The 22,476-nt window shown below is 38.6% G+C and overlaps 1 long non-coding RNA gene across 1 annotated transcript in view; it reads left to right on the top strand.

Moving 5' to 3' along the window:
* Nucleotides 1–12,058: 12,058 nt before the first annotated feature.
* Nucleotides 12,059–22,476, top strand: part of LOC105875517 (uncharacterized) — a 32,715-nt gene continuing 22,297 nt past the window's right edge. The window contains exons 1-4 of the long non-coding RNA XR_012913673.1: nucleotides 12,059–14,822; nucleotides 17,077–17,269; nucleotides 18,627–18,804; nucleotides 19,799–20,062. This is a non-coding gene — a long non-coding RNA (uncharacterized LOC105875517). The remainder of the gene's footprint in view (nucleotides 14,823–17,076; nucleotides 17,270–18,626; nucleotides 18,805–19,798; nucleotides 20,063–22,476) is intronic.

Here is a 22,476-nt window from a genome sequence, read left to right as displayed (position 1 = left end):
ATACAAACTATCCTAACATAGCCAGATTAAAAAAAGTATTTTTTCCAGATTCTAGATTTTGTTCTTATTTTAGAGAAATGCTTTTGAAAAAACTGCTGCTTTTTTTGGTAAACAATTTCTGTGTAAAGGAATAAACATAGACACATAGACTATAGTAAAGATGTTGCAGAGCTGACAGGGAGCTCTGGGGAAATTTGGGGACAATTTTCCAAAAGTATTAATAGAAACTTGACATTCAGGGATGTATTGTGATTGTTTCTGAATTGATAGATTTTAATTTTTGTCACTACCATCTTGCTTGTAGTATTTGTAGAATTAACTCATTATCTTTACAATGATGTGTTCAGTGCTGTTGTAGAAAATGCTCATTTAATTCAACCATTTGCACTTGGAAGGAAAAACAAAGAAATAGAAAACAAATGTCTTTTTATAGTACATGACCCCTAAAAATGCAGCTACCTTTACATGATGCTTACAAGAAGCATCATGGATGTTTGGAAGAAACATGGATGGTTGGATGAATGGAGGAAACAACTGTTTCCACCAAACCCTGGTGGAAATTATACTAAATTCCATTATACTTATAGAGACATGGTGAAGTATGTATAAAACCATGTATATTATATTCTTGAGGAGACCCACTGAAATAATTTTCAAAGGTAATTTTTACTCTAATTTTGTATCATGTAGTCTTTAGAACCCTTACCAAAGATGTAAGTCCATCTTTGTTTTGTTTTTTAAGAAACATTGGACATAGTTAACTGGTCACAGTGATCCTTCTAATAACAGTCAATGTTATAAATCTTTAATGTATTTTGAGTGTGGTACTAGGCTCAGGAGACGCCAGTCTTTTAATACATCTAAATATGGTTTCATCTTTAGCCCATTATGGTCATGACTATAATGACATAAATAACATAAGATAATAAAATACTCTTTGCCCTTAAAAATGACCTGAGTAAAAGATAAGCTATACATTCACTAAGCAGATATTGAAGCATCTCATATTCTAGAACTCCTAGGCACTGGAAAGCTAACAGTAAAGAAGAGAATGCAGCCCCTGTTCTCTTAGCATCGTTCTCATAGCTCTTAGATTGGGGTGTGAGGGCGGGAAGAAGTAAAAAGAAACTGAGGAACTAGCATGATTACACATTATTAGAAGTTCCAAACATCCAGAATTCAGGAGAACGATACTAGTAGAGCTGCAACAGCCCTCACAGAAAATGAGAGGCTTGATTTTTTTTTTTTAATTTTTAACTGACATATAATAATTGTTCATGTTTATGGGGTACAATGTGATATTTCAATACATGTATACATTGTGTAATGATCAAATCAGGGTAAATAGCTTACCCATCACCTCAAAAACATGTATTATTTCTTTGTGGTGAGAACATTCACATCCTCTCTTCTAGTTATTTTGAAATATACAATACAATATTGTTATCTGTTGTCACTCTGCTGTGCAATAGGACAACAGAACTTATTCCTCCTATCTGTCTGTAATTTTGTACTCTATGATCAATCTCTCCTCCTCCCCTCTCTGTCCCCAGCAAGAGGCTTGAAAGTTTAAGGTGCTTATATGTGATGCCGAGAAGGAGGACATCAGATAGAGGGAAATTAACTGGAACACAATTTATTGGAAGCCAGGTGGAATCTGGTCTGGCTAGAATTTCAGAATGTGGGGCATCAAAAGGGCATAGCATTGCCCCAAAGAATATTTAACAGCTTCCTATGTTTTAGGAACTGACCAGAAATGAGGCATACTTTTTAAAAAGAGTAATATTTGAATTTAAATGTGCGGGTTTGAGTGAAAAACAAATGGATCCTCTTCATAAAACTAGGACTTGCAAGAGTTCTTTAGGTGAGGCTCAATCTGTGTGTGTGAATGTGTGTGTATAATTATACGTAAAACAACATTATTTTCATCGTTTTATGTTTGATAAGGATGAATAAGATATTTTATACTTTTCTGGTATCTTAAATGCGTGATCTATAAGGCTATAATACTTTTTAAAATTTCGGTTTATCTTAGGCTTAAAATAACAAAAGAACTTAAAGCTCTCTTAAAGCTCTCTTAGAGCTCCAAAATTAAAACTGTAAGATTACATATAGATCAAAAGTTATGTAAAGAATACATCAGTAAGATTATACACAAAGTTTATGACTTCACTACAAAACTTTTGAGCAACCTAAGAAAATATTAATACAAGCATTTCTGTACATTACTTTTTTAAAGCGTATAAGGTAGTAAGGGAGCTAAGAGCCTTTTCTAAATGTGCGTCTGATTTTAGGAGGCTAAAATAGGAAGGTCTGACATGGCTGAGGCCCGTCTAATTTGAGAACTTGGAAAGTGGAAGATGTGAGTTTCTATGCGAGGTTCTTTAAATTTATCCAAATCAGATTTGATTCAGGTAATTATAAAAGACATTAAAATTAAAAGACTCAGGATTTTATATGTAATAATATTGATTCAGTATCCCCAACTATATGGCATTGCCAATAAGGAGGCCAAATCGAATCGTGTTTTATGCAAGGGCTACATTAGGCCAGCGACTTAAAAGTTCTGAGCATATATAATAACAAAGCATTTTGGAATCATCCTGTAATACTGTTTGGATAGCAGTTAAAAAAATAAGAGAAAAAGGAAATGTTGCACTTTTAAACAGTTTTTTAAAAAATTTTACAAATACTGCAAATCATAGGTTGGTTACCACTAGACTTCCTGACTCTGCAGTGATTGCTGTATTCACTGTACATTCTTTTAAAAATACCAGGCACTTTATAATTTTGTCTATAATTGTTTATATATATTTCCTCTGCAAAATCATTTTAGAATGACTTTAACCTACTTGCCATCTTTAAACTTTACATAATGAAGTTTCAGTAGACTATTTTATTTTTTCCAGGAGCTTTCTTATTTAAATTACCTTTCAAACTCAATGCATAAAAATAGCAGGCCACTTCCACTTGCAGGTTTCTGAAGCTAGGATTTAAACTTACTTTTTGACTCCAAAGCAAATGCTGCTAACTCAAAGGTGCTTGTCTCAACTTCTGGAAATTTTACTTATCAGTGTGTGTTTGTATCACAATCCTATTCTTAGTAATATTCTCTATACATGTCAGAAATAAATGTCTACTTGCCATTTGTATATGTCATACAAAAACATTTTGGCACCAGATATGGGTACAGGTAGCAAACATCAGTGTGTTGATCTCAGAACTGGATTTCAGCCAATAGAATATTCCATTTATTCATTGTTATTTAGCTATCTGCTGTGTTTTAACATTGTGATATATACAGGGAGTCAGATATTCCCTGATTTCAACAAAGTAGGCATTGGGCTCTGGCCTAGAGCATGCAGCCTTTGTCCTTGGAGAGCCTGAAGCCTAGTGTCTTTTGTGGAGATGAAGCCATGAACAGACCACTTCAGCACAGCGTGGGAAGAGGGAAAAGCACAGGGGCCCAGTCTGACGGGTGGTGAGGGAGGTTAAGGAAGGCCTCCCAGGGGAGAGGGCACTGGGGTGAGCTCTGCTGGGAAGAGGGCTCCAAGCAGGGGAAGCAAAGACCCAAGAGCCTTGGAGTGGTCCAGTTTGAGAGGAGCATGAGGGATGTGAGCAGAGAGGGGAGAGAGAGAAGAGAGTAGGCAGGGGCCAGGCTACCAAGGGCTTTCATATGCCCAGCAGAGGAGCTTGTCCAAAGGGGGACGCCTTAAAGGTTTTAACCATTCACTTGACCAGATCTGCATTTTAAAGATACTGCTTTGTCAGTGGCGTGGGAGTGCATATGGGATGTAGAGAGACAAGCTAGGTCTCGGCAAGTAGTTGTCCAGGTGAGGGATAACAGTGGCCTGAGCTAAGGCAGCCTCCAGGGCAAGGAGAGATGTCGATGACTTGATGGGAGTTACTCAGATGCTAGAAATAAACAGACTTGGCGGCTGATTCCCTGAGAAGGCAGAGGAAAAGCATGCTGGCAGGGTGTCCAGAGGGCTTGAACAGTTAGGTTGTGTGGTGATGTTTGGAGACGGTCCCGGAGAAGCAGGTCTAGAAGGGAAAAGGATGCATGTTCAGTGTGGGCTAGGCCGTTGGTTTTGAGGTGCTAGTAAAATAAGGAGTTTGGAATTCACGACCTATTCTTTCATGTGAGTGTAATTTTTTTTCTCTTAAAGGGCACATTTCTCAAGAAATTTGTCTTCTTTTTTATTAGATGTGTTTTGTTGTATAATACAGCTCTAGTGGTCTGGTGTAAAGTAAGTCTTCAGACAAACCATTCAATAATATTATTGGACAATATTTTGAAAAAGATGGGGTTCAAAGGTATGCAAAGGAAGGAAAGGGAAAGAATATTTCCTAGCTCTAGTTGTCTCCTAAACATTTGATGGAATTAAGTGGAATAAATTTCAATTGTACTTGGAGGTTTAAAGATAGAGGGGAGTGAAACATTTCAGAGAAAAAAAGCACTCGAGAATATTTTTGGCTTTAGAAACTTGATGAATTTGGTTACAATGTATGCACAAATGATTAGTGTCTTCTCAGGTTTTCATGCTGTTATCTGGATCTTAATTACCTCAAACAGCTATTCCACAAATACAGTCGTGTGCCATTTAATGACAGGGCTGTGTTCTGAGAAATGGGTCATTAGGCGGTTTTGTTGTTGCGTGCACATCCCAGAGTGTCCTTACCAAACCCGGACGGTATGACCTCCTGCACACGGAGGCTATGTGCTGCAGCCCATTTCCTTCCGCTGCAAACCTCTGCAACATGTCACTGTACTGAATACTGTAGGCAGTCGTAACACAGTGGTAATTATTTATGTATCTGAAAATGTCTAAACATAGAAAAGGCACAGTAAAAATATGGTATTGTAATCTTATGGGACCACCATCATATATGTGGTCTGTTGTTGACCGAAGTGTCTTTATGTGACATATGACTGTATTTATTCAGCACCTACTAGTTACTGGATACTGGAACAACGTTAGCCATGGAGTGGATACCATGATCCTTCCCTCATGGAGTTTATAGCCTGGATTTGGATTAGAAATCCTGAAGATAGCTTTCTATGGTATTTCTGTCAATATCTGCTTGATACAATATGCATAGTGAGAACAACTTATGATTTTTAAATCCTGGAATAAAGGACATGTATTATTCCTATGAGAAGGCACTGCCATGTTCATAGGTGGACAGAAAAGGAAAGAGAAAAGATTCAGGACTGCCTTGACTTTTAGCTTTTTGAGGTGGGGCGGGTGGAGTTATTCCTCAGAGCAGGGAACAGCACCAGATAGGGACAGTAGCTCCTGCTTATTCCTGAATGACTAACAAATAAGGAGTTATGACTTGTTTTCTCAAAAGGGTGAGGAGTATAAAAAAGTAGAGATTGAATATGCAAGTTTCAGAGTTAGAAGGAAGTTAGAACCTGGCATTTCTTTGAAATTTTGACTTTGAAAACCTTGCCAGCCCACTGAAAAGTGGACTAATGTAGACTTTTAATTGTAAAACCACATGAGATCATTTCTCCCCCTCTCTCTGGCAACCACTATCTGCTTCCTGTCTATACATTTCTCTGTTCTGGTAGTTTCATATAGATGAAATCCTACAATATGTGATCTTTTGTAACTGGCTTCTTCCACTCAGCATAATGTTTTCAGTTTCTTCCATGTTGTAGCACACATCAATGTCATTTTTCCTTTTTATGGCTTAATAATATTCTATTGTATGGATGTGCTGCTTTCATTTATCCGTTCATCAGTTAATGGACATTAGGGCAGTGTCCACTTTTTGGCTATTATGAAGAGTGTGGCTCTGAACATTCTTGTCTTACTCTGGGCTGCTATAACAAAATACCACAACTGGATGGCTTACAAACAGCAGAAATTTATTTCCCACAGTTCCGGAGGCTAAAAGTCCAAGATCAAGGGACAGGAGGATTCGGTGTCTGCTGAGTAGCTGATTCTGGATTCATGATGACACCTTCTCTCTGTGTCCTCACACGGTGGAAAGAGAATAAGATCTTTTTTTTTTTTTTTAAGCAAATCACAGTGCATTATTTCTATGTCTTTTCTGTGCCCAACCTCTGTCTCTCATTTTTCGGGCCAATGGATATCCCTTCTTCTGCCTAGTTAATCACATTTGTTTTCTCTTTTCCATTTTCCTCTGATTTCTTACCTCTCTTCTATATCTTATTAAAATTCTCCTTCTTCACTCAGTTTCTTTTCCTCAGTCCCTCCCATTCCAAAATACCCCTCTAGACTCAGGATCTTCTTCTGTGCTTCACTGGGCATATTTGCATCCTTAACTGCTGGCTGGTAGAAAGAAGGGTTTGTTTGGGGACTTTGGAACCCATACTGCTAAGTGAAGTATCCCAAGAATGGAAAAACAAGCACCACATATACTCACCAGCAAACTGGTATTAACTGAGCAGCACCTAAGTGGACACATAGGAACTACAGTAATAGGGTATTGGGCAGGGGGGAGGCGGAGGGGGGTGGGTGTATACATACATAATGAGTGAGATGTGCACTGTCTGGGGGATGGTCACGCTGGAAACTCAGACTTGTGGTGGGAGGGGCGCAAAGGGCATTATTTGAAACCTTAAAATTTGTACCCCCATAATATGCTGAAAAAAAAAAAAAAGTTAAAAAAAAAGAGAAGGGTTTGTAGAAACATGTCTTCCATTGCTTTCTCCACTCCCATTTCTGATTCATCCTCATGCTGTCTGGTTTTCTAGTTATCCAAAGGTGATGGGCATGCTGGTAGCTTTGACTTGGGCAGTGCGAAGGCAATTTATGTGACCAAAGCATTTGTACCCCTGTAATATTCTGAAAATTTAAAAAAAATCACAAGTTTTAATATGAAAAGGAAAAAAAAAAAAAGTCTAGCTGCCAACTTGCATGGTTGTCAGTTCTCATCCTGCTTAAGGTCTCTGTGCATGTAACAGTGTCCCTGGCTCCTCCTCGGACTCTGTTGCCTAAGGGGCTCCCTCCCTTGGTGTACCCCCCAAATGTCTCTTTTCGCTGCTCTCTGGGGTGCTTCCTTCTGCCTCAGTACCCTCCTTTGCCTGAGCCCCAGCCTGGGTTCTTCACCTGTCTACTGTGTCAGCTCCTGGTTGCCCTGCTCTGTCTCGCCTGCCCGACCTCCCTCTTTCTGTGCCCTCAACGCCTCGTCCTGGCATCGCTCTTGCCCCAGTTACCGGGTCGGGTCAGCGTTCTTTTCCATCAAGTTGGCTCAATTCTGCCTTCTAGACCTTAGTCTGTCCCACTGTCAGAGGTACTTAACGGGCTAGGGACTCAGGGTTGAAGAATCAAGGTCTCTGTGCCTAGAAAGGCTACAGTCCACGATGCAACTCTAAGATTTTTCTTTTAATAGACTTTATTTTGAGAGCAGTTTGCAGTTCACCGCCAAATTGAGCAGAGAGCGCAGAGATTTCCCTTATACTCCCCTACTCAGGCAGGTGCACAGCCTCTGCCATTACTGCGTCCCCCACCAGAGCGGTACATCCGTGACAGTCATGAACCTACAGGGATACATCATGATCACCCAAAGTCTGTAGTTTGCATTAGGGTTCACTCTCGGTGGTGTACATTCTGTGGGTTTGGACAAATATATAATGACAGGTTCCCACCACTGTGGTGTACAGTCAGTTCACTGCCCTGAAAATCCTCGGCTCCATCTATTCGTGCCTCACTCCCTGATCCTGGCAACCACTGATATCTTACTGTCTCCATAGTTTTGCCTTTTCTAGAATATCATATAGTTGGAATTATAGCCTCATAAGACTGGCTTCTTTCACATAGTAATATGCATGTGTTGCCTTCATGTCTTTTCATGACTTAATAATTCACTGCTTTTAAGCACTAAATAGTATTTTATCATCTGGATGTATCACGGCTTTTTATCCATTCCCCTACTGAAGAGCATCTTGGTAGCTTCCATGTTTTGGCAGTTTTGAACAAAGCAGCTTTAAACATCTGCGTGCAGGTCTTTGTGTAGACGTAAGTGTTCGGCTCCTTTGGGTAAATACCAAAGAATGTGATTGCTAGGTCAAACTAAAAATACTCTTTTGTTAGAAGCTGCCAAACTGTCTTTCAAAGTGGCTGTACCATTTTGCATTCCCACCAGCAATGAATGAGAGTTACTGTTACTCCACATCCTTGTTAGCATTTGGTGTTGTCAGTGTTCCAGCTTTTGGCTATTTTAATAGGTGTGTAGTGGTATCTCATTTTAATTTGCATTTCCCTAATGACATATGATACAGAACATATTTTCATATGCCTGTTTGCCATCTGTATTTCTTCTCCTTCTTCTTCTCCTTCTTCTTCTCCTTCTCCTCCTCCTCCTCCTCCTTTTTTTGGACAAGGTCTCACTCTGTTGCCTGGGCTAGAGTGCAGTGGCATCATCATAGCTCACTGCAACCTCAAACTCCTGGGCTCAAGCGATCCTACTGCCTCAGCCTCCTGAGTAACTGGAACTACAGTTGCGTGCCAACATTTCTGGCTAATTTTTCTATTTTTTTTTGTAGTGATGAGGTCTTGCTCTTGCTCAGGCTGGTCTCAAACTCCTGGTTGGCCTCAAGCAATCTTCCCACCTTGGCTTCCCAGAGTGCTAGGATTACAGGTGTGAATAGCCATGTCAAAGGTGTGAGATGATACCTTGTTGTAGTTTTGATTTGCATTTCTCTCACAATTAGTGATATTTAGCATCTTTTCATATACATGCTGACCACTTTTTCTCTTCTTTGGGGAAATGTCTATTCCAAGTGTAGACCATTTTTTAATTGAGTTATTAGGTTTTTTTTTATATTGAGTTATAGGAGTTCCTTGTATATTTCTTAAATTAACCTTTTATCTGACATACAGTTTGCAAATATTTTCTCCCATTCCTTAGGTTGCCTTTTCATTCTGTTGATTGTTTCCTTTGCTGTGCAAAAGCTTCTTAGTTTGATGTAGTCAAACTCATCTATTTTTGCTTTTCTTGTCTGTGTTTTTGGTGTATCCATGAAATCATTGCCAAGACCAATGTTATAAAACTTTTCCCATATGTTTTCTTCTATGAGTTTCACAGTTTTAGGTCTTATATTTAATCTATTTGATTAAATTTAAATCTATTTGATTATATTTAATCTTTAATCTATTTTAGTTAATTTTTGTTTACGGTGTAAGATAAGGGTCCAGTTTCATTCTTTTGCATGTAGATACCCAGTTTTCCCAACACCATTTGTTGAAGAAACAATCGTTTCCCCTTGTGCATTCTGGGCACCCTTTTGGAAGATCAGTTGACCATATATGCATGGGATGATTTTCCAAATGTGTATCTTTGGTGAGATGTCTGTTAAATTATTTGGCCTATTTTTTTAAATCAGGTTGCTTATTTTCTTATTGTTGAGTTTTAAAAGTTCTTTGTAATTTTGGATAACAATCCCTTATCAGATATATCTTTTCCAAATATTTTCTCTCAATCTGTAGCTTGTCTTTTCATTTTTGCAGAAATTTTTTATTTTAATGAAGTCCAGCTTATCAATTCTTTCTTTCATAGATGATGCCTTTGGTGTTGTATGTAAAAAGTCATTGCCGAACACCAGTCTTCTAGATTTTCTCTTACACTATCTTCTAGGAGTTTATAGTTTTACATTTTACATTTAGGTTTACGATCCATTTCGAGTCAATTTTATGATGGGTGTTAAGGCCTGTGTCTAGATTCATTTTTTTCATGTGGATGTCCAGTTGTTCCAGCATCATTTGTTGAAAAGATTATCTTTTCTCCATTGTATTGCCTTTGCTCCTTTGTCAAAAATCAATGGACTATATTTATATGAGTCTATTTCTGGGCTCTATTGATCTATTTGTCTACTTTTTTACCACTACTACACTGTCTTTATTACTGTAACTTTATAGTAAGTCTTGAAGTTGGTAGTGTCAGTCCTTCATCATTGTTCTTTTCCTCAGCTAATCTGGGTCTTTTGCTTCTCCACATAAACTTCAGAATAAGTTTGTGGATGTCTACAAAATAACTTGCTAGGATTTTGATCGAGATTGTATTGAATTTGTAGATCAAGTTGTGAAAAACAGGCATCTTGACAATATTGAGCCTTTTTATCCATGAACATGGAATATCTCTCCATTTATTTAGTTCTTTGATTTTTTTCATCAGTGTTTTAGTTTTCTTCATATAGATCTTATACATATTTTGTTAGATTTCTAACTATTTTATTTTTAGTGATACTAATGTTAATGATACTGTGTTTTTAATTTAAAATTACACTTGTTTATTGCAGGTATGTGGAGAAGCAATTAACTTGTATATTAACTTTAACCTTACGATAATTTTATTGTTTATTATTTTTAAAATTTCTTTTGCCTGCTTTGGACTTAATCTGTTCTTCTTTTTCTAGTTTTATAAGTTGTGTTTTCATTTTCATTTAGTTCAAATTATTTTGAAATTTCTCTTGAGATTCCTTCTTTGACCCATATGTTACCTATTATACAAGTGTGTTGTTTAATCTTCAGTTATTTTGGGACTTCCTAGCTATCTTTCTGTTTATGACTTCTAGTTCAATTGCATTGTTTTTAGAGCAGATATTGTAAGATTTATATTCTTTTAAATTAGTAAATGTGTGTTTTATGACCAAAATGTGTTCTATCTTGATGGATGTTCCATGTGAGTTTATAAAGAATGTGTATTCTGGCTGGGCGCGGTGGCTCACGCCTGTAATCCTAGCACTCTGCGAGGCCGAGGTGGGTGGATTGCTCGAGGTCAGGAGTTCAAAACCAGCCTGAGCAAGAGCGAAACCTTGTCTCTGCTATAAATAGAAAAAAATTAATTGCCCAACTAATATATATAGAAAAAATCAGCCGGGCATGGTGGCGCATGCCTGTATTCCGAGCTACTCGGGAGGCTGAGGCAGGAGGATCGCTTGAGCCCAGGAGTTTGAGGTTGCTGTGAGCTAGGCTGACGCCATGGCACTCACTCTAGTCTGGGCAACAAAGTGAGACTCTGTCTCAAAAAAAAAAAAAAAAAAAAAAAAAGAATGTATTCTTCTGTTACTGAAATAGTTTATAGATGTCAGTTATATACAGTTGATTGATGATGCTGTTGAGTTCAACTTTGTCCTTACTGATTTTCTGCCTGCTGGATCTGCCCATTTCTGATATAGGAGTATTGAAGTCTCCAACTATAACAGTGGATTCATTTGTTTCTCCTTGTAGTTCTATCAGTTTTTGCCTCATGTATTTTTGACACTCTTTCATTAAGTACTTACACATTAAGTATTATTATGTCTTGGAGAATTGACACCTTTATTACTCTATAATGTTCCTCTTTATCACCGATAACTTTCCTTGCTCCAAAATCTGCTCTGTCTGAAATTAATGTAGCTACTTCTACTTTGTTTTGATTAGTGTTAGCATGGTATGGCTTTCTCTACCACTAACTTTTAATCTGCATGTGTGTTTGTATTTAAAATGGATTTCTGATAGAAAATATATAGTTAGGTCTTGTTTTTTGATCCACTCTCTTACAGTCTCTCTCTTTTTCTTTTTTTTTTTTGAGACAGAGTCTCACTTTGTTGCCCAGGCTAGAGTGAGTGCCGTGGCGTCAGCCTAGCTCACAGCAACCTCAAACTCCTGGGCTCAAGCGATCCTTCTGCCTCAGCCTCCCGAGTAGCTGGGACTACAGGCATGCGCCACCATGCCCGGCTAATTTTTTCTATATATATTAGTTGGCCAATTAATTTCTTTCTACTTATAGTAGAGACGCGGTCTCGCTCAGGCTGGTTTCGAACTCCTGACCTCGAGCAATCCGCCCGCCTCAGCCTCCCAGAGTGCTAGGATTACAGGCGTGAGCCACCGCCCGGCATACAGTCTCTTTTAATTGGTACATTTAGACCATTGATGCCTAGACTGACTATTGATATAGTTGGATTAATAGGTACCATAGTTGTTACTGTTTTCTATTTATTGCCATTGTTCTTTTTTTCTATTTTTATCTTCTACTCTTTTTCTGCCTTTTGTGGTTTTAACTATGCATTTTACATGTTTCCATTTTCTCTTCTTTCCTACCATATCACTTATACTTTTTTTTTTTATGTTTTTTTACTGGTTGCCCTAGAGTTTACAATATACATTTATAATCAATCCAAGTCTTCTTTCAAATAAAAATGTACTGATTGACAGATAGTGTGATTACCTTTTAATAACAAAATAATCTTAATTCCTCCATCCTATTCCTTATATCATTGCTGTCATTAGTTTTACTTAAACATAAGCATATAAAGGAAGCATACATAATAAAATACAATTGTTGCTAGCATTATTTTGAACAACCTATTATCTGTTAAATCAATTACGAATAAGAAAAATAGATATTTTTATTTTTCCTTCATTTATTCCTTCTCTGCTTTCTTCCTTTCTTTATGTAGATCCAAGTTTCTGACTTACATAATTTTCCTTCTCTCTAAAGAGTTTTTTTAAAACAATTTCCTACAAGATAGGTTTATTTGTAACACATTTCCTCAAGTTTTGTTTGTCTGAGAAAGTATTTATTTCTCCTTCACTTTTGAAGGGTTACTTTGCAGGGTATAGGATTCTATGTTGGTGGGATTCTTTTCTTCTTAACACTTCAAATATTTCACCCTACTCTCTGCTTGCTTGCATGGTTTCTGAAAAGTCAGATGTAATTCTTATCTTAACTCCTCTGTAGGTAAAGTGTTTTTTCCTCTGGATTCTTTCAAGGTTTTTTCTTTATCTTTGATTTTCTATAATTTGCATATGATATGCCTAGCAGTAGAGTTTTTTTGGCATCAATTCTGCTTGGTGTTCTCTGAACTTCTTGGATTTGTAGTTTGTTACCTGACATCAATTTGGGAAAATTCTCAATGATTATGGCTTCAAATTTTTTTTGGTGTGTTCCTTTCTCTGTTTCTTCTCTTTTGAGTATTCTCATTACACATAGCTACAGCCTTTTGTAGTTATCCCACAGCTCTTGGAAATTCTGTTCTATTTTTTTCAGACATTTTTCTCTTTACTTTTCAGTTTTGGCAGTTTTGATTGAGATATATTCAAGCTCAGAGATTCTTTCCTCCATCTATTCATGAGCCCATCAGATGCATTCTTCATTTCTATTGCAGTGTTTTTGATCTCTAGCATTTCTTTTTGATTCTGTGTGAGAATTTCCATATCTCTGCTTACATTTCCCATCTGTCCTCCCACGCTCTCTACTTTATCCATTATAACTATTAGCATCTTCATCATCGTCTTAGTCTGTTTGTGCTACTCTAACACAATACCACAGACTGGGTAATTTATAAAGAAGAGAAATTTATTTCTCACAGTTCTGGAGGCTGGGAAGTCCAAGATCAAGGCGCCAGCATCTGGTGTCTGGTGAAGGCTTCTTGCTCTGTCCTCACAAGGCAGAAGGCAGAAGGGCAAACAGGGATGAACACTGTGTTGTCACATGGCAGATGAGCAAAAAGAGAGAACCTACTCCTGCGAGCCCTTTCTATAGTGGCATTAATCCACTTATGATGGTGGGGCCTCATGACCTAAACACTTCCACTTGGGCCTACTCTCCCCATTGTTGCCTTCGGGATTAAGTTTCCAACACAAGAGTTTTAGAGGGGACAAAAACAAGCCATAACAATCACAGTTGTTTTAAATTTCCAATCTGATATTTCCAACATTTTTGCCATATCTGAGTCTGGTTCTGATGCTAACTCTGTTGCATCAAACTGTGTTTTTCTGCCCTTTCGTGTGCCTTGTAATTGTACTCTGGTAGCTGAGAATGATGTTCTGCATAAAGGAACTGCTGTAAGTAGCCTGTACTGTGGTGGTGAGTGGTGGGGGAGGGGAAGCTTTCTACACACCTGTGAGCAGGTCTCCTCTTTTGGTGAGTCTGTGCGTCTGTGAACTTGCCATGTTTCTTAGTCCCCCCTCATAGACGGGACAGGATGACTAGAGTGGGCTGAGGTTGGATAGTTTCCTTGTCCCTTGTGGAAGTCTAGAGGGGGTGGAAATTGGATATTTCACTTCCCTCAAGCCAGCTGGGCTCTGATAATACCCCACTAGGTTACGCTTTGGTTCAGTAGTTTCTCTTGAAGGCAGATCTTCTTAAGAAGAATAGAATGCTCTGGAATATTTTACAATAGTTACTTCCTCACCCTAACCCCCAGCCAGAAGCATGGGAGGGATTTTTCTACAATATTCACTAAGACAACCTGTAGGCGTCCATGACTGGGTCCTCCTGGTGTTTTTAACTGGAGGGTTTGTGCACACTGAGTCTCTGGCCATTGGTCAATTACAATTCAGGTTTTCCTACCCTAACCCTGGTTCCTGCAGAGGGTTTTGTGGGAAGTTGTTTTCTATGTCTACCTGTGTGTCTCTCCAATTAGAGGGACAGCAGTTTGTCTTGTGACCTCCCTCTTACAGATCAAAGGAAAGTTGTTGACTTTTCAGTTTGTTCAGCTTTTCCTTGTTAAGATGAAGTGGTAACATCCAAGCTCTTTACATGACAGACTGGAAACTCAAAGTCCAAAGCACTTTTTATTGACCTGTGACCAGATAAATGCACAAAATGAGAGAAAGCATTTGCAGACGTGTATGGCACTTTGACATTGTCAAGACACTCAAGTGTACGATTTTGTATTTTATAAAAATACCTTTCTAAGCAGATCAGAAATTACAAACAAAACATTTGGTCCTTCACTACAGATAAAAGAAGAAGCATGGGATCAGGAGGCAGTTCAGAAAGTGGCGATTAGGGGTGGGAACCATTTTTGCAGTTGTCTAGAAGGTACCCGAAGAGCCGGAGGCAAAGGTTGAACTGCATGGGTGCGTAGGAAAGAATGATGAGGAGTCTCTGAGGGGGCGTGGTGGAGAGGGTAGAGCAGCCTAGGGGAGAGCACAGACACCCCCACCCCATCCACCTCGACCCTGCCCTGAGAGTGATCTTCCTCAAATGGGATCCGATCCTTTCATGCCCTTGCTTAAAGCCTTTAGAGACACCCTCTCGCCTCTCACTTCTCAACTTTGCAGCAACATTCACAAGGGCTCTCGCCACCTGACCTCGCACTTGGTGGACTTGGTTTCCCATCCTCCAGCCCGTACACCCTCTCTCCCCATGGCTGGTTTCCTAGGGTAGACCCTAGCAGGCACAGCCAGCGCCACGCCACCTGGGCGTCGGCCAGTTCTTCCGTTTGGTGGCCTTCCCCCTTCCCTTTTCTGGTGAAATGCCACACACCCTTTAATATCTTCCTCACTGGGGCTTTCCTGCACTTGAGTTCAGATGCACAGGCAGGGCCTGGGTGCTCAGTCAGTGTTGAGTTATCTCTCCGGCAACTACTGTGTCATTGCAGTGCAAAAGCAGCCATGGACAAGAGGGTGTGGCTGTGTTCCAATGACACTTGTACAAATGAATTCCAGTAACATTTTCAAAAACAGGCTGCAAGCCGTTCTAAAAGAGAGAGGATATCCCCCCTTCTGCCCTGTCTCTGAACAGTGAGTGTGGAGCCAGACAGGGAATTCACAGATTCACCCACACCTCCAGCAATTCATGGGGTGCAGCCTTCATGGGCATTTCACAACCGGAAAGGGGGAGAGTTTTAGGCATTTAGGCAGGAGTCACTGCCAAATAACACTGGAGCCAGCACCTGGGCGTCTCAGGACTGGGGCAGGGGACAGAAGGGTAGGTAGGGAAGAGGCTATTTAAGGGGGTGGGGGGACAGCCTTCCAGGACGGAGGCAGCTTTGCTGGGATTCCCACACTTCTCAGGGAGAGACACTCTAAAATAGGGGTTGGCAACTTCTATGAAAAGCCAGATAGTGAATATTTTGGGCTTCATGGCCCAGACAATCTCTGGCACAACTACTTTGTCATTGCATTGCAAAGGCAGCCATAGACAAGTGACTGTGACTGTTCCAATGACACTTTTATAAAAGTGGTCCAATAACATTTATAAAAATAGTCCACAGGCTGGATTCCGTTTGCCCACCCCTATTCTAGAAGAGAGAGTATATCCCCCTTCTTCTACCCTGTCTCTGAACAGCCTTTCAGAGACCTCACTAGGTTTGCCTTTGGAGTTTCAAATGTCCCAGATCTTTTATTTCTCAAAAGATCATAAACAAAGACTAATCTGCCTCTACTTGCCAATCAGTTGCAGAGGCCTGAAATGCCCTTCACCAGTGGAGTGGAAGATGTAGGGCACGTGCTAACCATATGTAAGTGTTCATAAAATCTTGAACACGGGTCGTTCTGAGATAGACACATGAGGTTCTTACTATGAATCTATTTGGTGATTCAAGCCTTGCCATAAAGTGATTTTGTAACGCCAGCAGCGCTCTGTGTGTTGGTGGGCTGCATGAATGTTGGACCCGGAGCAAAGAGTGTAGCTGGTCAGGAGCTGGGGTGAGGCTGGAGTCTTCAAGGATACCCGTGTCTAGGGTGTGGTTATCCTGTCCCTGATTCATAGCCTAGTGGAAAAAATACAAAAGTTACTGACATCTTTGACTTAATAGAGTGGTAGACAGTATGGCAATGCCTAAATTAAGCCAGTACACATTAAACACAAGCATGCCTGCTTCTATGGTGATATAGTCTATAAAATGCTCAAATCAAATAGCCATGCAAATTAAAAATCTAAAACGGTGGCGTCCCTAAAACCAACATAATCAGCACCAAGGAGGGAGGTAAGGGAGGCTTGTGAACAATACATAGAGCCTTTTTTCACCTCCTTCTGTCCCCAAGAGGCTCCATAGAGGTCACCTGATACCCTGTTCCCCTAAAGCCACCAATCAGGACATGCTTTGTGGGCCCAATTGAATGGGACCGTCAGGTAGTGAAGCTGGTGCCAGGAGAGCTGTTGAGGCTGGGACTGTGACTTTGTGCTTGCCACCTCCGGGCACTATTTTGAGTGTCTTTAGATTAGCCACAGTCCCCTATTCTGAAAAACTAATCAGAATGAGACATTTACTCACCCAGCAGCTTTCCCCCCAGATGTGGTCAAGGTTAATGTGTGCATTGTAGTCTTCGGTGGGTCAGTTTCCTTTAAAATGTTAAATTCTTCTCTTTCACTTTCCTTATGTTTCAGATCTCTAGACACTCCCAAGGAGAGTTTGTGATATTCCTGATATCTCTCATCTCTTACTTGTGTGACATCCAAACAACTGGTAAATTACATTTCAGTTCAACAGTAGTTTGCTGAGTAGCTACTATGTCTTGAGGTTGTAAATCCAATTAAGAATCGTGCAGAATATTACTTGAGCATCACACAGATACATAAGGTAGGTTTGTTTTCCTACAGCCTCTGTTCATATGAGTGTAGGGTATGTAAGGTAATGATTTTATATCTCCTTCTCACTGTTTATCTTTAGACATTTGGTTTTTCATTTTAGAACTCCATTTTGCAAAACTGTATTGTCAATTTTGAAGAGGACTAGTTTATCTTAGTTTGTTGTAATGTTATATATTTTTATACTTGAATTATTTACTGCGTGTTTGGTTATTGATCTATTAGATTTGTCATTTTATGCCACACATATTTTCAGTGGCTATGCTTAGGCTAAGCTATATTTATTTATACCACAGTACATTAACCATAAAACTATCTAACTACAGTAAAAACATGATAATCTAGAACCCTCAGGGACTGGGTTATTCAAGATAGCCAAGTTTTAAGAATTAACATTAACAATTTGTGATGGAAATCTCCCTAAAATGGATTATACCTTTCCCTTTGATCTTGAAAGCAATATATCAAGGCTCATTTAACTTTGATTATGACTCATGGCCATCAGTAAGAATTGGGCTATATAATTCAGTTCTCATTAAGGGACTCAGGCTTTTTGTCTTGTTTTGGGTCTTTTTGTTTTGTTTGTTTTCTGTTTTTCTCATTGCCATTTCTTAAAACATTTTGGTTTCTTTGATTGCTGTCCACTGCATTTCTCATCGACCTTTCCTGTGGTCTCTTCCCTCTGCCCTTGCAGTTGCTTCTTTTATGCTTCTGTGGACTTGGAGGCCAGGTGATGGTGCTTGTTAGGGTGTAGACAGCTGGAGAAAGCCGGCCAGATACCACAGTTGTGAATTAACTTGCAAGCAGCTCTCGTCTTGGTTCTTTCTCTGTGTGTTTTAGCAACTGGCTGGTAAAACGAGGGAGAGCTGCTCTAACTCCTCACATCAACGTCCCCCCCTGCTTCACAGAGCGGGGGGAGAGTTTGAACACACTTTGGAAAAGAAAGAAAAATTTAAACAGCCTTCTTTTTAAGTTTAGAGTTTATTAAGCGATGCCTATGTTGTGATCGTATTCTGCTAATTCCCCTCTCTGTTTTCCTATTGCTTCCTTTTCCTCTTATTTTATAAACCTTAAACATATGCTCTTTTGGCTTGTAATTTATTGGGACTAAAGCTAAAGCCTTAATTCTAAAAAAAAAATCTCTAAAAAGCATTTGTAGTCAAAACTACAACTCCATAATGATTCTAACTTTTTTCTTTTTGTTGTGGCACTTTTTAATGGACGTGTTACATACATTTCTCACCTTAGGTACTTTGCACAGTAACAGTGAAAAATGCTTTGTTTGGCACTGGTAGGTGCATGTCAGACTGGAAGCCTTGGGTTTCTTACATTTCCACGTTGCTTTACAGCTTCTCTAAGGTCTTCGTCGTCTCTTCTCGTTGGATCTTCAGAACAACAACGAGGGGGATTATATTGTCCGCCATGGCAGAGCCAGGAAACCAGAGGTGCAGAGGTGTCAAATGACTCATCCAAAGTCACAGCACTGTTAGCATTGTCAGCTTTTGGGTCAGATCTTCTGCTCCCAAGGTCAGTAGGGTTTTCCCACTGGTCCTAAGTACTCAATATTGGTAATAGGCGAGACTTAGTTCTGACTGTGTAGATTGGGCTGCCAACCCCAATGAGAGCATGGAGTGTCAGGTCACCCAGAGAGAGAGGAGGGGCGCTTGATGGGCATGTGATCCTGCGGGCACGATATCTCATCATCTTCAGCTAGCTGTCAGCCTGCTGCCACCAGAGCTGGGTGGAGACGCCCATGTGACAACCAACTCCAACTGGCGCACTAATTGGGGACCCTGGTACTAAATATAGTCGCTTTAATTAATTGTCCAGTGTTTTTAAAGGACTAGGTATTATTATTTCTAGTTGTATTTTGGCCACATATTAGTCAGTTAATAAAATTATTATTGTTCAAAACTAGTACATAAGTGTTTTGAAATAAATTCTGATCCATTTCTTAATACAAAAGTGGCTGCCACTTGTATACAAAGCACAAGTTTCCTTTATTTTTACCTTTAGATTTTAAAATGTTCTCTGGGCTAGAAAAAGTAAATGGTCTTTGGCAAAAATAATTTGTGTAACTGGATTTAAAATGTATGGCTTGTTTTAAGAATTGTTAATGAGAGGACATATTAAGACAGTGTTTTACAAAGTCTATTAAGATGTTACATTCTATGCAGATTAATATTTAAATAAACCTTAAACCAATTTACATATATTTTTATTTATATGTGGGTGTATGTATTTGCTGATGGACTAGATTGCTTCCAGAGAAGTCAGCTGAACCTCAGAAATCTAAAATGTTCTCATTATATAGTTTAGTTTAATAAAAAAAAAAAAAAAAAAACAGAAATTTAGGCTGATCTATTTATATTAACTCACGGGTGCTATCAAGTTAATCCTATAATTAAAATTCATTTCTCAGAGATGTTACTAAAATCTTAGAAATATTAAAGTTTTAAACCCTAAAGATTGGTATGGAAGTGATTAAATTTTCCCTGTTATTTTTGCCCCTCTCTCCCAGAGTGATTAATTTCACTTTCTGTGTCTTCCTCCATGAGCCACGATGCTTCTGCTGAGATTCCTAATTCAGTGAAACCTGTTTAGGGGATCATTTCTGTTAGTCAGACAGCTGCTGAGAAGGCATTCCCTTTCTGAGCATGGATTTTAGATTATGGCCAATCAAGACTCCGAGCTGGAAGAACACCTGTCAGAGACGTTTTTCTACAAGGAGATGGTCTCTTTAATCAGATTTCATTGTACTTCAGAAAAAGGTTCATTTTAAAATGTGAGTAAAATGGCATCTGCTTTTATGATTCATCCTTTTCGGCTGAAACACCAGTTTGGAGCTTATTGATGACATTGTTCTATGGTGAAACAAGAAACCGCAACAAAGTGTTTAAAATGGAAGAAGGTCTTTGCCAGACGTTGGATTTAGAATTTTTCTCTTATGAAAAAAAATCTAAAAATTTATTTTTGAACTTTTCTGTGTGATAATTTTTCTGTGCGATTAATTTTCTGTAGAATTAATGATAGCAATTCTTAAGAGCAGACTTTCAAAATGTTTAAGCGAAATTGTGAAAACACATAAATGAAAGCTGGGAAACTTTCTTCTGTTGAAATTTGTTGCATTCGTCCGTGAACAATGCACAGTATTATTGATACTGACTGGTGTTTAGAGGAAGCACACTTGACTTTAAACTTGGCTCTAATTAGCGGCACGGTAAAGTACATAAAACGCAGGTACTTTCTCACATCTGTAGACTACATTGCGTGTAACTATTAGAAGACAAACTTCATTTTGCAAACTGTAATTTAATGGCATAACAGTGTGCAGACCAGAGTATCAGTTAATTTTCAAAACATTTTATTCTACACCAATTAGCTCAGGTCCTGGAGGGCAAAATGACAAGAGGTTACTCGTTCACTATGTATTTAATTAATTGAAAAATGCTCAAATTGCTTTTACAGTTGTTATTAAAAAGTGGAATCAGTGTTGCCAGTGCTCAACCATAATTGGAACCCCAGGGAATTAAATATTTAGCATTAGTAATGTAACAGCACTTAGGACACAAATTTCTATTTTCGTAATGAAAGCTATACACTGTGAGTGCAGGAGGCTGAAACGACAGCTGTGACAAGTGGAACGGCCTGGGATATTTCAATAAGACACCTCATTGGACAGCAAGTCTTACCACATTACTCGTTTGTAAGAGATCTGCAAGTTTAATTCCCAACAGAAACCCGTTACCCAAGTATTTAGATTTCTAATTGCATGCAGGATGAACAGTTGGGCAAATGTCTTGCCATAAGTGGCTGAAATGTATAGTGCTTTCTAAATAATCCTATATAAGTTCATGCCTCTGTCAATTTAAAAATAGCGGGACTGTCAGGGAATAAAGATCTTGTTTGTTTTAAGTTTAATTACATTTTAAGCATAAATGCTTTCAGTGCTACAATGAGAAAAGTTGGCCATTGGGCTCTAATGAGCTGCAGTGGTAGACGGCTAGAGACCCTAAGGGATTCACTCTGTAAATTAACTGGATAAAAGTACTTGGTTAGGATACAGTTGATGGCTGAGCTGTTCTTAAAACCCAGTTATAGAGCTGTCTCTCACTGCTGTTTTTATTCTAAACAGGCCCTGCAGAGACTTTAACCACCGCCTGTTACAACTGTTCAACTTGTCAAAATGTATTATATTACTCAACTAATAAATAGTATTAAAGGGTATTTGACTTCATTTCTCGTTTTCAGAGGGGATCAGGTTGATCAACACAATTGGCTTAGATTGGCCTTATTTTAATTTGTTTATGTCACTCAAGTGATATTTAAGGTCCATGGTTTGAGTTTGCAAACATTACTTTCCTAGAGATGTAAAACTTACAAAATATTATGTACAACGGAAACAATTATTGGGGACTATCTATTCTAGAATTTTTATCCTTGAAAGATATATGACTTTGACATTTTTTAGCCCATGTATAAAGTATTTGAAAACCTCATAGCTAAACTGACGTTCTCTGAAGAAAACACAAAGTTGTAGGGTAAATTGATTTTATAATTTTCTTTTGCTTATCATTGTCCCTGTATTAGATTTTGAGAATTTATTCTGATTATGACTCCTTTTCTGTTTCACTTTTTGTAATTTTTAAAACAATATATGCTTGCTTTAAAAGTAAAGAGAAAAAGGAAAAATGTAGTTTATTTGACAAACTCATCTTTTGATACTCTACTACTTCCCTGCCTGGTACCTTTGCTGACAATTTGAAGGAGTCCTTTCATAACATTTTCTGTGCATTTGATGCATGTGCACATATGGGTATATTATATGCATATATTACATATAGCATATGTTAAAAACATAATTTGGATTATTCCATAGCAGTCTGTGACTTGCTTTATTTCCTCCTTAATTTATCATAGACATCTTCCTATATTAGTGCCCAAGATCATACTCATTGTTTTTCATACTAATTTTTATTCCATATTTTAGAGGTATAAAATTTATCTATTTCCCATTGGTGTCATTTAAAGTCATATCCAGTTTTTACTACAGTGACCTTCTGAGTGTAATAAGTGTGTGTTTGCAGCCCTCGTGTGTACCTCTCTGTGTACATGTCATGACAAAATATTTATTGACTGATTACTCTGTCATTATTCAAATCACTACCTATATTAACTCATTCCATCTTTCCAATATAA

Source organism: Microcebus murinus, chromosome 20 (assembly GCF_040939455.1).
Source record: "Microcebus murinus isolate Inina chromosome 20, M.murinus_Inina_mat1.0, whole genome shotgun sequence".
NCBI lineage: Eukaryota > Metazoa > Chordata > Mammalia > Primates > Cheirogaleidae > Microcebus > Microcebus murinus.
The sequence above is the reverse complement of the archived record's forward strand: the minus strand, read 5'-3'. Positions and strand labels throughout refer to the sequence as shown.